Below are 14,557 nucleotides of genomic sequence, written 5' to 3'. Positions count from 1 at the left end.
CATACTGTCATGGGTTCACCACATAAGCATCTGTAGACATTGATTAAACTGAGCCTAAGAGCACTTCCACAAGGAAAAACTCAGTGTGAAGATGTTCTGTTTCCTTCTCCACACCAATACAACCTTATCTCTTTGATTTTCAACTTTTATACCTGTAAAACTCAGCCCTACACCTCAAAGTTACACTTAATCATTATCTTCTGGACAACCTCAGAGACTTCTCACATGTCCACAGAGTCCCAATTATCCCATGATGTGACTCATTCCATGGTCTCTCACTTGGCCCTGTGGGAATATCCTCTGCCTGGGAAGGAAGATCCACGAGGTCAGCTGTGCTCTGAGGCCCACAGTTCAGCCACCTCTCACCGGGGATTGCCTCTGCTGCCAAGCTCCACTATCTTTGCCAGACACCACCACTTCTCACAGGCACCACTGCTTAATGCCACCAACCTTCCCAGGCACTGCCCCTACTGAGCTCTGACTGCCAGTCAACACCTCTACCGCTAGCACCAGGAGTGATGGACCATGCCAAAGCAAAACTGAGAAGCCAGAGTGGCTCTGTGTCCTCAGGAATTCCCCATATAGCAAAGCCTACTCTGCTTTTTGTTACAGTGAGCCACATGGGTAGAAAAGCAGGGCTGCGGAAGCCCCAGTGTTTTCAAGAGATTTCATGAAAATTGCTTGTTCTGTTTAAACCATTCCCCCCTTCCAATGAGTCCCTGACAGCTGGACTGGGGTCAAATCTAAGAGAAATAAATGATTCCACCATCCAGCTACTCTTACTGCCCTAATCTTGTCTGCCTCACTTCCTGCTCATTTAGGTCTCTGGCTCCTCCTCATGGCTCTATCCCACTCATCCTTCACATCAGGCCAACTCTCTGCAGTTGTCGATTAAACTAGACTCTAGTCACAGCCAGAGGACAGAGGTCAGAATCAACTGCAGATAAAAATTACATCTGGGGTTTTGCTGATGGCAACATTGAAGAATAAAAACCAAACTATCACCATTTCCAGAATTTCTTTTACTGAATTAAACTTTAGACTGATCTCATTACCTATTTGCTGGGATGCTGTAGGAAAGAGCAAAATTAAACTTAGAACTGTAGGGATCTGTAAGATCACTCTCTTCTCCTCTGTGAAATGTCTTTATGTTTTTTTACTGAAATTTTTTACATTATGGAACATTACAAATTCCACCATAAATCATATTTTCCTCCTACTCTTTGGTCACCCAAAATTTTAGTGCTAAATCTGTAATCCACCAAGTATGAGTTAAATTGTGTCCCTCAAATGTGGGTTAAATTATGTCCCTCTCACTGGTATGTTCAAGTCTCAGCCCCTGGTACCTGTGAATGTGGCCTTGTTTGGAAATAGAGCCTTTGTAATGTAGTCATAAGGTCATCCTGGATTGGGGTGAGGCTTAAATCCAATGCTCAGTGTCCTTATAAGAAATGAAGAGGATGTGCCATGTGGAGGAGAAAATACTATGTGAAGCCAGAAATATATTGGCAAAGACTGTTGGGAGCCATCAGAAGTTAGGAAGAGGTAATGATTCTTCCCTAGAGCTCAAGGAGAGGACGTGGACTTTCCTACACCTTGTCTTTTGACTTTTAGCCCCTGGAATTTGGAAAAACAAATTCTTATTTTTTTAAGCCATCTAGTTCTCGGAAACTGTTCTGGCAGTCCTTGGAAATCAATACACAGTTTGGCTCTGAGAGTGGAGTATACTACTATAATAAATTCTGAAAAATGTTAAAGCAGCTTTAGAATGGGGTGATGGTAATAGTTGGAAAAAAGTTTAAACACCTAATAGAGGAAAGCAAGGGTTGCCTTGAAGACACTGTCCAGGTGGGTGTGGTGGCACATGCCTGTAATCCCAGCACTTGGGGGGCTAAGGCAGGAAGATTGCCACAAGTCTGAGGCCAGCCTGGGCTACCTAGTGAGTTCAAGGTCAGCCTGAACTACATAATGAGACCCTGTCTCAAAAAACAAAACAAATGGGCCAGGGATTTAGCTCAGTGGTTCTACCACCTGCCTCACAAGCGCAAGGTCCAGAGTTCAATCCCCCCGGAACCAAAAAAAAAAAAAAAAAATTGTTAGTAGAAATATGGACATTAAAGGAGATTCTGGTAATGTCTCAAGAAGAAGTGACGAGAACTGCAGTTGTTGTCTAAAGGAATATATATGTTATCGTGATCAGATGTCGATAGAATATAAGTATTAAAGATGTTCATAGGGAAGACTAAAAGAAAGAGATAACATGTTCTTCAACCCTGGAGGAAAGGTAAACCTTGTTAAACAGTGTCAGGAATTTGGCTGAATTACGATCTGCTGTTGGACAAAAGCAGAACTTATAAGTGATAAACCTTGGTATTTGGCTAAGGTATCTTTTTCTTTTTTTTTTTTAATTTGAGGAGACTTCAAAAAAAGTGTGGAAGGTGTAGTCTGATTTTCCTTTGCTGTTTATAATAAGATATGACAGGAAAGCCATAAATGGAGCAAGAAACTATTGAGCAAAAAGGAACAGCAGCATCAGGTTTCAAAAATTCTCAGAGAGCAAAACTATGAGAGGCCACTCTAGAGAGAAGACTGGGCTGCGACAGGACAGATGAGGTTTGTGAGTGGACGAGGGATCCTATCAATCAATCTTCTTCGCAGAGGCAGAAACTCAGATGGATTCATTCAGACAGTGCTGTGTGGGGTCCTCTTGTCAGCTGGCTTGGACCCCATAGAGTACATCCAAGAGCAGCAGGGCCTTGGTGAGTACTACATCGGCAAAAACGCTGGCAGCCTGAGCTGGAAGGCACAGAGATGAGACAAAAAGGCTCTCAGACTTCCAAACTTCTTTCTGGTGGCAACCACTTGGTAGCCTTTAAGAGAAGGAAGGAATGACTGCTGCCATGGGCTGGATGCATGTTCCTCCAAAGTCCATCTGCTGAGTATCTCAGAATGTGACTGTATTTAGAGACAAGGCCTTAGTGTCAATGTGCCCTAATCCAGCACAGCTGGCAACCTGAGAGGAAGAGGCGATTAGGACAGAGACACCAAGAACAAAGACCACATGAAGATACAAGAAGGGTCAGTCATCTGCAAGCCAAGGAGAGAAGCCTCAGAGAAAACCAACTGTTCCACCACCTTGATCTCAGAGCCTCTAGTATTAAAAAAATAAATAAATAAATTTCTGCTATTTGAGCCACCCAGTCTGTGGTATTTTGTTATGGCAGCTCTAGCAAAGTAACACAACTGGGAGTATAATTCAAAAGCTTAGGCTGGGGATTTAGCCCAGTGGTTCTGCAGCCTGCCTCGCAAGTGCAAGGTCCTCAGTTCGATCCCCAGTACCAAAAGCTAGTGCAAGTCTTGAGAGCCAAGCTTCTGTGGGCCAGAGATCAGAAAGATCACAGCTCCAAGGCAAAAATGATAATTACCAAGCTGAAATATAATCAAATTCATTGTACTGCATTTGAATTTGCTTGGAACAAGTGACCCTTTATTCCTTCCATTTTCTCCCTTTCTGAAGGAAAATATTTCACCTGTGGCATCATATTTTAGGAGCAGATTGTTTGTTTTCCAGTTTCACAGATGAAAAGAAATTTTCCCCAGGATAAATCTTCCACATACCTAATTTAAATGATTTATATGATGTTATCTGGAACTTGAGCCAATAATATGTAGATGTGATTTGGAACTTAGAAGCGATGCTGAATTAAGACATTTGGAATCAGTTAATATAACAAGATTGCATTGTGCATCTGGGGAAGAAATGGATTTGGGTGGGCAGATAGTGGAATGTCACTGAATTGTGGCCTCCAGAAAGATATATTCAAGTTTCAACCTGTGGCCTTGTGAATGTGACTTATTTGAAAAGAGTCTTTGCAGATGTAAACTTATTAAGCTGAGGTTGTTCTAGATTACAGTGGACTCAAAATCCAGTGGCGGGTGTTGTTACGAGAAGAGAAGAGCACACACCGACATCAAGAGAAGCCCCACAAAGAAAGGCCCTGAAAAGATAGAAGCACAGATAGGTGAGATCCACCTACAAGCCAGGGGGCACCAAGGATTTCTGAGACCCACCAGAAGCCAGGGAGATACAAGCACATTTCCTTCCTGAAAGCATCTGGAAAGAGTGTGCCTGCTGACACCTTGATTTCAGACTTTGAGCTTTCAGAGCTTCAAGAAAATTAATTTCTGTTGTTTTAAACTCTTCAGTTCATAGCAATTTTTATGGCACCCTTAGGAAACCAAAGCACACCTCTTAAGACTCTATAGATCCATAGGATTGTTATTGGTCTAAGCTTCATTTCCTTTAAATTTTTAATTGAGAAATAACCTCATATGTTTTTATTGTGTGTAAGATCATGTATTAAAATAGAGTAATACATTTTTCAATGATGTGGACATAGTCTCAGAAGTATGTCATGTGATTTCATCATTACACAAAGAAAGGGGGGACTTAGATAAACTAAGATGAAAACAATACCACCAGGCAACACGATCTGTGGGACCACCATTGTGTATGTGCTCCATCATTGACCTGACCATGCAGCACATGACTGTATGTAGCGAAGGGCTAAATCTAGCTAATTAGTGCTTTACCACTCATCATTATTGTTTTTGTAGTGAGAAGACATATAGCCACTGCTTTTATATTTCTTTTCATTTGATGTGCATTATTTTATTTATTTATTTGTTTATTTTTCCATTAAGTTTACTGGTACATTTTAGGTACAATACAGTTACATTCATCATTGGGATCTTGTACCTTTACATGACATATCTTGCTTCTTGTTTTTTTCCCTTCCCCTGCCCTCCCTTTACTCCCTCGACCCTTCCCTATTTACAAAGACTTTGTTTCCATTTTTTTTCCTTTTCTCAAATTTTTTCTTTTCCCTTCTTTACTTTCCCCTACCCATCCCACTTCCCCTACTCCTTTAGACCTTTTCTTCCTATTATACAATATCAATTATACATTTTTAATTACAATATCAAGATTTAGAGGACATTACCACAGATTTTACAGAATTTAAAAGGATATAAAAAGCATATTACAAAAATCATTTTTGAGGGCCGGGGATTTAGCTCAGTGGTTTTGCCGCCTGCTGCGCAAGCGCAAGGAACGGAGTTCAATCCCCAGTACCACCCCCCCGCAAAAAAAGAAAATCTTTTTTGAAATAAATTGGACAACTTCTATGAAGTACCTTGGAAGACAAATTAATGAAACTGACTCTGGAAGAAATATACAATTTGAATAGCACTTATTAAAGAAAGTATATTCCTAGCTTGAAAACCTACTTACGACAGACAATACCAGGCTCATACACATTTTAACTGATGAATTATATCAAACATTTAAAACAGAAAAAAGAAGGAACACTTCTCCCCTCATTTTAGGAAATCAACATTGTGCTAATACTAAAACTGGATAAAGATAATAGAAGAAAAAAGTATGAACATAGATAAAAATTTATTTAACAAAACAATTAGAATTCAGATCTCTGCCTTTATATTTTTTAAGAGTATAATATACCCTTATCAACAATAACACCCTTGCAGATACACAGATACTTTGAAATTCATTCCTCTTATCTATGTGTAATTATGTGTCCTTTGACAAACATCTCCTCCTCCCCTCAACTACTTCAGCCTTTGTGTAATCACCATTATACTTTCTACTTTTACAAGATCAACTTTTTCAAAGTCTATGTGTGAGTGAGGCCATGTGGAATTTGTCTGTGTTTGGCTTATTTCACTTAACAGTGTCCTCCAGGTTTATCCATGTTGTAGCAAATGGCACAGTTTCATTCTTTTATTTTTTTATGGCTGTAAAGAATTCCTCTGTGTGTGTGTGTGTGTGTGTGTGTGTGTGTGTGTGTGTGTGTGTGTGTGTGACATTTCCTCTATCTACTCACCCATTGATGGATGTGACAGTTAAGCGTGGTTGTGTCAACTTGATTGGACTGGGAGCTGCCCAGAGTTTTGGTGAAGGCACACTTCTGGATGTGTCTGGGTGGGTCATAAAGGCATGGCCTGGGTACTGTATATGGTCCCTGGCCCCCTCTCTGGTGCTGGTCCCCTGCTCTGATTCCAGGCTGCCGTGAACTAAGCAGCTTTGCTCTACCACACCCTTCTGCCACAATGTTTCTGCTTTGGAGCCAGCTGACCATGAACTAAATCTCAACTGAAACCGTGAACCAAATTAAACCTCTCCTCCAGCAAGCTGTGGATGCCAGGTATTTTGTCCCAGTGACAGGAGAGCTGACTAATACAATGGACATTTAGGCTTATTCCGTATTTTAGCTATTGTGGATAGTGCTGCAACAGAAATGCAGGTGACTTTTCAACATACTGATTTCAAGTCCTTTGTATATATGCCCAGCAGTGGGATTGCCAGATCTTATCATAGTTCTATTTTTAATATTTTGAGGAACTTCCTTACTGTTTTCCAGAATGGCTATATTAATTTACATTCATACCAACAATCTGTTTCCTCTTCTCCACATCCTTACTAGCATGTGTTATCTTTTGTCTTGTTGATAATATCCAACCTACGTGGGATGAGATCTCATTGTGGTTTTGATTTGCATTTCTCTAATGACTAGTGATGTTAAGTATTTTTCACAACCTGTTGGTCATATGCAAGTTTCCTTGGAGAAATGTTTACTGAAATCTTTTGAACATTTTTTAATCAGGTCTTTTTTTCCTGTTTAACTAAGTTACTTGAGTTCCTTACATGTTTTATATGTTAACCCTTTATATTTCTATTGTCACATTTCCCTCAATCATTTGTTTGCATTTTTATAGAGGTGCCTCTCACTTTTTTCCTTACTTTCCTTCATCCTCCTCCCCTTATTTCTTCTCTCCCCTCCTTTGTAAAGCTTTGTTTCTGCCTTTTCTATCTTCTTTCCTTCCTTTTTTCTAATACTTTTTCCAAAGTGTCTTTTATATTCCCATTGCTGGTTAAAACCTATTTTCTGGTTCTTTTGCCTATGGTTCCTACACTGGATAGGAGGAACACACCTCCTCACTCCACTGAAGTCAGCATTTCTGATTGCTTTCATGGATGAAATGCAGGTAGAAGTGATGTATATCATACCTAGGCAGGGCTGGGGATTTAGCTCAGCGATTTCGCCACCTGCTGGGCAAGCACAAGGACCCGAGTTCAATCCCCAGTACCGCAAAAAAAAAAAGCAACCTAGGCAGCTTTAAGACCAAACATAATTTTCCATATCTTTCTTTGCTTCTAACAAGGGAACTATTCCATCAGCCTGGATCCCAGAGTGAAGACATGTAACAAAATTGCAAAAAAAAAAAATAAATTGCAGCAGATCTGTGATAAACAGGTAGAATGCATAAAGCAAGATAAAACAATAGTGAAAACCTTTATTTAATAAGTCTCTGATATTTTGGGGTTCTCTGTTATTGCAGCATAACATATCCTGATATTTGCTACACTTCCTAACCATCAACAGAAAGACTCTCCAGAGCTCTCTTTGCCTGATGTACAAAAGTTAAACTGCTTAGTCTGCCATCTAAAATGCACCTAGTCCTAACCCAAATTTACCATTTTATTTTTATTTCTTTTGCTTCAAAGAATATTATTAGGGAAAGTGGTTAATTGCATTAGTCACATTCAGTTTAACAAAGTATTGTATACATTTTGATACTCTCGTTTATTGCCCCCTGTGTGACAAACTTCTGCCTAAGACCTAATAGAGAATGTGACTGGTCCCATAGAAGGACTGGGCTGGGACAGGATGACTACAACAGACTCCCACAGGGCCGGGGATTTAGCTCAGTGGTTCCAGCACCTGCCTCACAAGCGCAAGGTACAGAGTTCAATCCCCGGTACCAAAAAACTCCCACAAAAGCCCATAGTCAGAAATTGACCAAAAAAAGAGAAAGAAATTGACCTAGGGGTTGATAACCAAGACTGAGCTGAGAAACCTGAGATAGTTCAGTGCCAGGATATAAGGGTAGTTCTGGCAGTTAGGAGAGACTGTACAGGCCGAGGTTAGTATATAAGCCAGAATTAACCCCTGAGTGTTGGCCTCTGAAGCAAGACTCACAAAGAATCAAATATGAAGGGTTTAAAGACACAGTGAGATATTCTGGACCAAGTTGTTTTTCCCCAAGAAAATTCATACAGTCTCCAATGTGACTCTTTGGAGACAGGACCTTTAAAGAGAAAATTAAGATCAAATGAGATCATAAGGTTGAAGCCTAATTAAACAAAGACATCAGAGTCACATACACAGAGGAAAGACCATGCAAGGACACAGTGAGAATGCAGCCATCTGCTAGGAGCAAGAGGGACCTCGGAGAAACCAAACCTTGGTGCTCCAGCTCCAGAGCTCTAGTTTAAACTACCCAGTTTGCAGTATTTTGTTGTAGAAGTCCCAGCAAACTATTATGTTGAGTAAGTAAGAAAGAGAGTCCTACAGGCCAGATCCCCCTAACCCCAATTTTTTTTTTTCCAGTACCGGGGATCGAACTCAGGACTTTGCACTTGTGAGGCAAGCATGGCTCCACTGAGCTAAATGAGCTAAATCCCCAGCCCCCCAACCCCAATATTGTTACATACATTCTGTTTTGTTTTGTTTTGGGGGCTTTTGTTTTTGTGGTTTTTGTTGGTACCGGGGATCAAACTCAGGACTTTGTGCTTGCAAGGCAGCTGTGCCACTGAGCTAAATCCGTGGCCCCAACAGACACTCTGTTTTGCCAGCAGATCTCTTCACTCAAATTCACTTCCTACCTGGGGCACTTGAGGACTCTGAGGGAGTCTCACCACCTTCTGGGAATAAGAGCGCGTCTTGTCTCTGAGACTCCTATCAGGCAAGAGTTATGCTATTTCTCTCCTATTGTGCAGAGACTTGTGCTGGCTGTCACAAAGAAGCTCAATGCCTCAGGACTGGTGGCAGTCATCCCTCCATATCCACAAGGGAGTAAGTGCAGGACCCCAGGGGTACTCACCTGGCAACGCTCAAGTCCCTTCTGTAACATGGCATAGTAATGCATGTAACCTGCACACATATATGTTAAACCATCCCTAGATTACTTATAATACGTGATACAATATAAATGCCAGATAAATAGCCGCTATACTGTATTGTTTAAAGAACAATGACAAGAATAATCAGTACATGTACCTTACTTCCTTTTCTCTTGTTGCTGGGACAAAATACTTGACACCCAAAGTTAAAAGAGGAAAGGTTTATTTAGCTCACAGTTTACAGAGATTTCAGTCCATAGTTGGCTGGCTCCAAGGCAGAGGGGCATATGGCAGGCAAAAGACAGCAAAAGCAACAAACAAAGAAACTTAATAGCATTTTTCTGCCCCTTTTATCTTATTCAGACTACTTAGGACGGGTAGTACTTGCACCTCTAATCCTTAGTGCCCTCAGGACTAGCATTGCACCATGAATCAATCACATATGCTAGATCCAGCCACCTCTGAAAAAGCCCCACCTAATGTGGGACTGCATAACTCTGTAATCATAAAACTCCCCTAGCCCCAACTCTGATTGAATGTGAGTAAATAGATAAAGATGCTTGTTAGTTCCGGGACACTAGATAAGATCTGTATCAGCCATAAGGTCCCAAAGTAAAGTACTCAACTCTTTGTTCGAAACTGATGTTCCGGACACCACTATCTATAGAACAATCTACAAACATCTGCTGACCATCAATACGTGTCAGCTGACCACTAACCTTTGTTCCTCTTCTGTAAATTTCGCCTGTTAACTTCCCCTGCAACCCCCTATAAAAAGAGCCTCGGACTCTGGGCTAGTCGCCTCTCTAAGCTACTTTGCTTTAGGAGTGCTGCCAGACTAAGGTCTGTCTTACTTTCCAACTTGTCCAGTGTGTTCCTTCCCGGGTGTTCTTCGCTGCAGTCAGCTCCTCGGAGCATTTGGTAAGGCCCTCAGTCTTACATTTTGGAGGCACCGCTGGGATCCCCGGGTGTGCTTCACTGCAGTCAACTCCTCAGAGCGTTTGGTAAGGCCCTTGGTCTTACACTAAGACCGCATGAGGCTTTGGGGGGACATCTAAACACAAGCCATAACATGTCAAGTACCACTGTAATTTTTTTCAAATATTTTTGATCCCTGGTCAATTGACTCTATGGATACAGAATCCACAGAAATGGAGGGCTAATGAAATACTGTGTCCTCTGGCTCCTTCCCTGATTTAGGGGCTCTTAACTTCATAGAAACCCTGAGTGATGGCAGGAGTCAGGGGTTGATTCATAGATGGGCTTCAGATGTTTACCCACAGCTTTCATCAAATTCTCAAAGGGAACCTCAGTACTAAAAGGTTAAAAAAAATGCTCCAGCTTATAAGGCTCTGAGCAATCAATGTTGATATGTGGGTGAGTTCATAGATAGGAATACAGTAAATTCTTTATCAAAATACTCCCATTACACTTAAAGATTGTATATGTTTTCTAAATCTGATCACAGCTCCATCTGGGAGGCAGCTATTGTTGTAGGTTTATTGTTCTCAGATTCATGAGCTGTAAACTATTTTAGAAATCACAGGTTCAGAAACAATAAAACTTTGGGTACCTGCCAATGAACGTTCCCAAAATAAAGTCATACTAAAAGATGATGAGAGTTTAAAACCCTTTCAGTTTTTGCTATTCATTTTTCTCTCTTATCTAGTTATAAGTAATACAGTGGATCTGTGTAACCATTTTACAGATTAAGAAAACATCCTGTAAAGATGAAAATAAAAATTCTCAAGTTTTGCTTTGTACAAATGAACTCTCTATATACGTATGTACATTTATGACATGAATCTAGTTTGCTTTAACAAAATTATTTTTATGTTAAACAAACATCTACATGAAATTTTATTTTGATCATTTCATAGAAATATGTGAACTTTAGTATTACAAAAAAAGATATTGTAGTTGGTCAAATATCTTTTCCATAGCTCTCTAGCTAAAACTCTGCGTTTTCATTGATTTGATGTTATTACTTGAATTCAACCTCCTAAAGCCATCTCAAATAAACAGGAAATGCTAGTTGAAATCAGAAGTTAATATTTTGGGTCCCTGGGAAAATCTTTTAGTCAACTTCAACAAAAATGTTTTTCCTACCTACCCTGCAATGTTCTCACCAGGCCCCTGAGGAGACTGTGGGAGAAACAGCGTCTGTGTCTTCTACACTTCTAAGACCAGATGTGCACGGAGACCAGGGAGAAGCAATACAAACACAGCCCACCCCTTCATCCTTCCTCCAAGGAGACTGCTCACACAGTGGACCTTGGCTAAGGAAAAACATCCCATTGTCAGACCCACAAGGACATCACATCCTTTCATCCTGTCCTTGGAAAGGCAGTTTGGAGTAAGTAATCCTGATCTTCGACACTGAGATTGTTCCCAGCTGCATTGTGACTTGTTTTTTGGTTCCTTGGCAAATTGCCCAGTTTCCTCTGCTCCCAAATTTCCCCAAGTGCAAAACAGAGATAATTCTTGTTACCTTTCTCTTGCAGAGTTCTGAAAATAAATAGGGCAAATGTTTCTAAGGTGCTTAGAGAGATTTGGCAGAGGGCATATTTACCTAAAATGATAACCCAGGTTTTGATTAATTTTTGCTTTATCTTGTGTTGTTTTTACTAGTTTCGCTTTTGCTAGACTTTGGCATACATTTGGAAAATCTAAACTATACTAAATTACCACTATTGATCCAGAGTTAATGGAGCATTTACAGCAGGTGGAGCATTTAGGCATCTGGAGGACATAGAGGACGCACATCCTGTATCTTCAAGGGGCTCAACGGCCTGCTCGAAAGAGGTGCTACAGTTGAGTGACATGCAAGTGTGACCATCCACCAAAGAATTCAGCTTGGATTCCCACTCTATTAGTTACAGCTGGAGACTGGAAAAACTGCATAGCCTTACCAAGCTTTGATTTCCTTTTCTACAAACCACAGTAGCTAATAACCTTTACTGAGTGCCTACTAGATAGCTGAGGGTGTTCTGTGCAGTTTCTTGTATTAAATTACTTAACACTCAGAACAACTGCCTGAGATAAACACTGTTATCATTTCCATATCTGAAGCCCCATTTTATAGACAAGGACAGGGAAGCTTAGATTATAAAACTTGCCTCAGGTCATACACTTCAGAAGTGGGAAAGCCACAGTGCAAGTCCAACCTGCCTGGCCTGAAAGCTGCAGACTTAACCAGGGTGCTACACAGACCCTCAGATGGGAACCCAGTAAACCTTACCTTTGATAGACTAGGGAGGATTTGACTGATACGATGCATCAGAAGCTGCCGGCACAGTGTCTGACACATCATAAATACGCAATAAATGCAGATGTGATGACATAAATAACCAGAATGCATATCAAAAATAAGCACACACCTCCAGTCTGCTTCACAAGACAATTTCTTGTTATGTACCCAACCTCCTGAGTCCTCTATGGACCTTACTGTGTTATAGCAGGCAGCTGTGTTGAGGAGAGAAGAGTGTAAGAACTGCAGCATCCCTGAAGCAGCAGACAAGTGGGCTATCCAAACCTACATGGCCAAAGCTCACTCCTAGAAATGTTCAAGTAACTGAAGTACTCTGCTATAAAATCCTGGCTGTATCTGTGAGAGCAACTTCCAAATGAACAACATAAAAATGCATCTGGTACAATTAGCCTTCTCTTTAACCTCTACTCCCCAGTTGCCTTTAGGAAAAAAATAACAGCATGAAGTTTATTTTCAAAGTCTTAAAATAAAAATCCCCCCAAAAGAGATCCTGCTTATAAAATCTTTCAGAGTTGTTTGAAAAAGAAAAATTGCATAAAGAGCCAACTGCTTATATTCTGGCCAAGTTATGAGCCTGTGAGAACGAGAGTTGAGGGGAGGGCTGTTAACTCCCTGCATGCCAGCAGAGTAGATCTCCCTTCCCTTTGGGCTCGCTCTGCCGGCAGAGCTCACCGTTCCCTCCAGGGGAGAGGCCAAGCTGCTAGAAGAGAAAGCCAGGAATCTGCAGTAAAATCGATTGACAGTCTGAAATGCTCACTGGTGCCAACCTCCAAAGTCTCGTCTGTCACTTCAGACCCTGACTAGTTGATAGGACAGCAGAATTTCAACTCCAGTGGGCTTGACTGCTTCTGGGCAAAGAAGCAGAGCTAACAAGGGAAGGGACTGAAAGAGTTTCTCTTGGGCATTTGTCAAACTTTTATTTCCTGGCTGTGTGCAAGGAGGAGATCCAACTTCAATTTTCTACTGAGGCTCTGGGTCCAGCCATCTACCTGAAGGTAAAAATTGGAATAGATTTATTGTATTGTATAATTGCATTTGTTAAACTGATTTGCATAATTTGACAAAACTGTTTAATATTTTTGCCTAAAAAATACAAAGCCATGTATTTACAAAAAGAAAAACATCTTACATGATTTACAGAAAAGCTACTTAATAGGGAATTTTACTATTTGTATTCATGTTTCTGTTTTTTCTCCTCCAAGGTTAAACAGCAAATATTGGTAAATGATAGTTTTAGTAAAGACAAAGGCTAGAAATGTAGAACTGTTGTTAGTCCAAGTAGCATTCAGATCTTGGGAAACCCTAAATCCTGAAATGAGTTTTATAGAAACTCTATATCTGCTAAATCCATGAATAAACCATAAAGAAAGTAGTTTTTAAAACCTTCAAATCAAATAATGTATGTTTTCCATGTTTAAATTATCTGAAGTTCTTCATCACCATCGTTAAGTCCACTTTGTCTCTAACAGCAGCATACAAATGGAACATTTTGCTTTTCTAAGAGGTAGGAAAATCCCTCAAATACTAAATTATTTGCTATTTCTAAATTATTTTAAATTATCTCTTCCTTCATTCTTTTTTATATCTTTATGAATAATTAGGTCTTATCTCCTACTATTATTTGTTAAGACAACTACTATAGACATAAAATTTCCCTAATTCCTAATGATATCTTACATAGAAAATCAAAAAGGGGGAAGAAGAATTAAAGAGCTAAGGAGAGGGCCAGGGATTTGGCTCAGTGGTTCCGCCACTTGCCTCGCAAGCGCAAGATCCCCAATTAGATCCCTGGTACCAAAAAAAGAAGGAGCTAAGGAGATTTTATCACTCTTATTCCATGAGAGTACTATCATTTCCGCCCTCTCTCTTACCATATGGCAATAATGCTCACTCATCCCTCCTAGTATTAAATAAAAAACCCTGCTTTCCACTGCTGATACTGTTGAAAGGTGCATACCACAAGGCAAAGCAGGAGCAGCAGCTCACTGGTATTGCCTTCATCTGCAGAGAGGTGAACAGTGTCACCTTGTCCTTGTCTCTGTGCTCTCCTCTGGCCCAGGGCCTCAGCACACTGAATAGATATGTTCATTCAGTCCAGCTCAGCAAAAAAATTTTTTTAATTCTCTCTGTTCTCATGGATACCAGCTTTTTCCATTCACAGCTCATTCAGTTATATCTTGATGGCTATAACTATGGTTAACTCTGAGTACATTTTTGGAAAGACACCCTTCTTGGGACAGTTATAAGTTTATGTGCCTGATCATGCAACAAAATCTAGCAAAGCAGCCTGTTTCACCTGT

The 14,557-nt window shown here is 40.5% G+C and overlaps 1 protein-coding gene across 1 annotated transcript in view; it reads left to right on the top strand.

The window, feature by feature from the left end:
* The first annotated feature begins 12,445 nt into the window (after window positions 1–12,445).
* Sparcl1 (SPARC like 1) overlaps window positions 12,446–14,557 on the top strand; it is a 35,129-nt gene continuing 33,017 nt past the window's right edge. The window contains exon 1 of the mRNA XM_004870552.4: window positions 12,446–13,252. The gene's annotated coding sequence lies outside the window, so the exon portion shown is untranslated. The remainder of the gene's footprint in view (window positions 13,253–14,557) is intronic.

Source organism: Heterocephalus glaber, unplaced genomic scaffold, assembly GCF_053883595.1.
Source record: "Heterocephalus glaber isolate CG9 unplaced genomic scaffold, H.glaber_assembly_v1.0 deba00001503, whole genome shotgun sequence".
Taxonomy (NCBI): domain Eukaryota; kingdom Metazoa; phylum Chordata; class Mammalia; order Rodentia; family Bathyergidae; genus Heterocephalus; species Heterocephalus glaber.
Note: the sequence above shows the minus strand (reverse complement) of the source record. Positions and strands in the feature narration are given on the sequence as shown.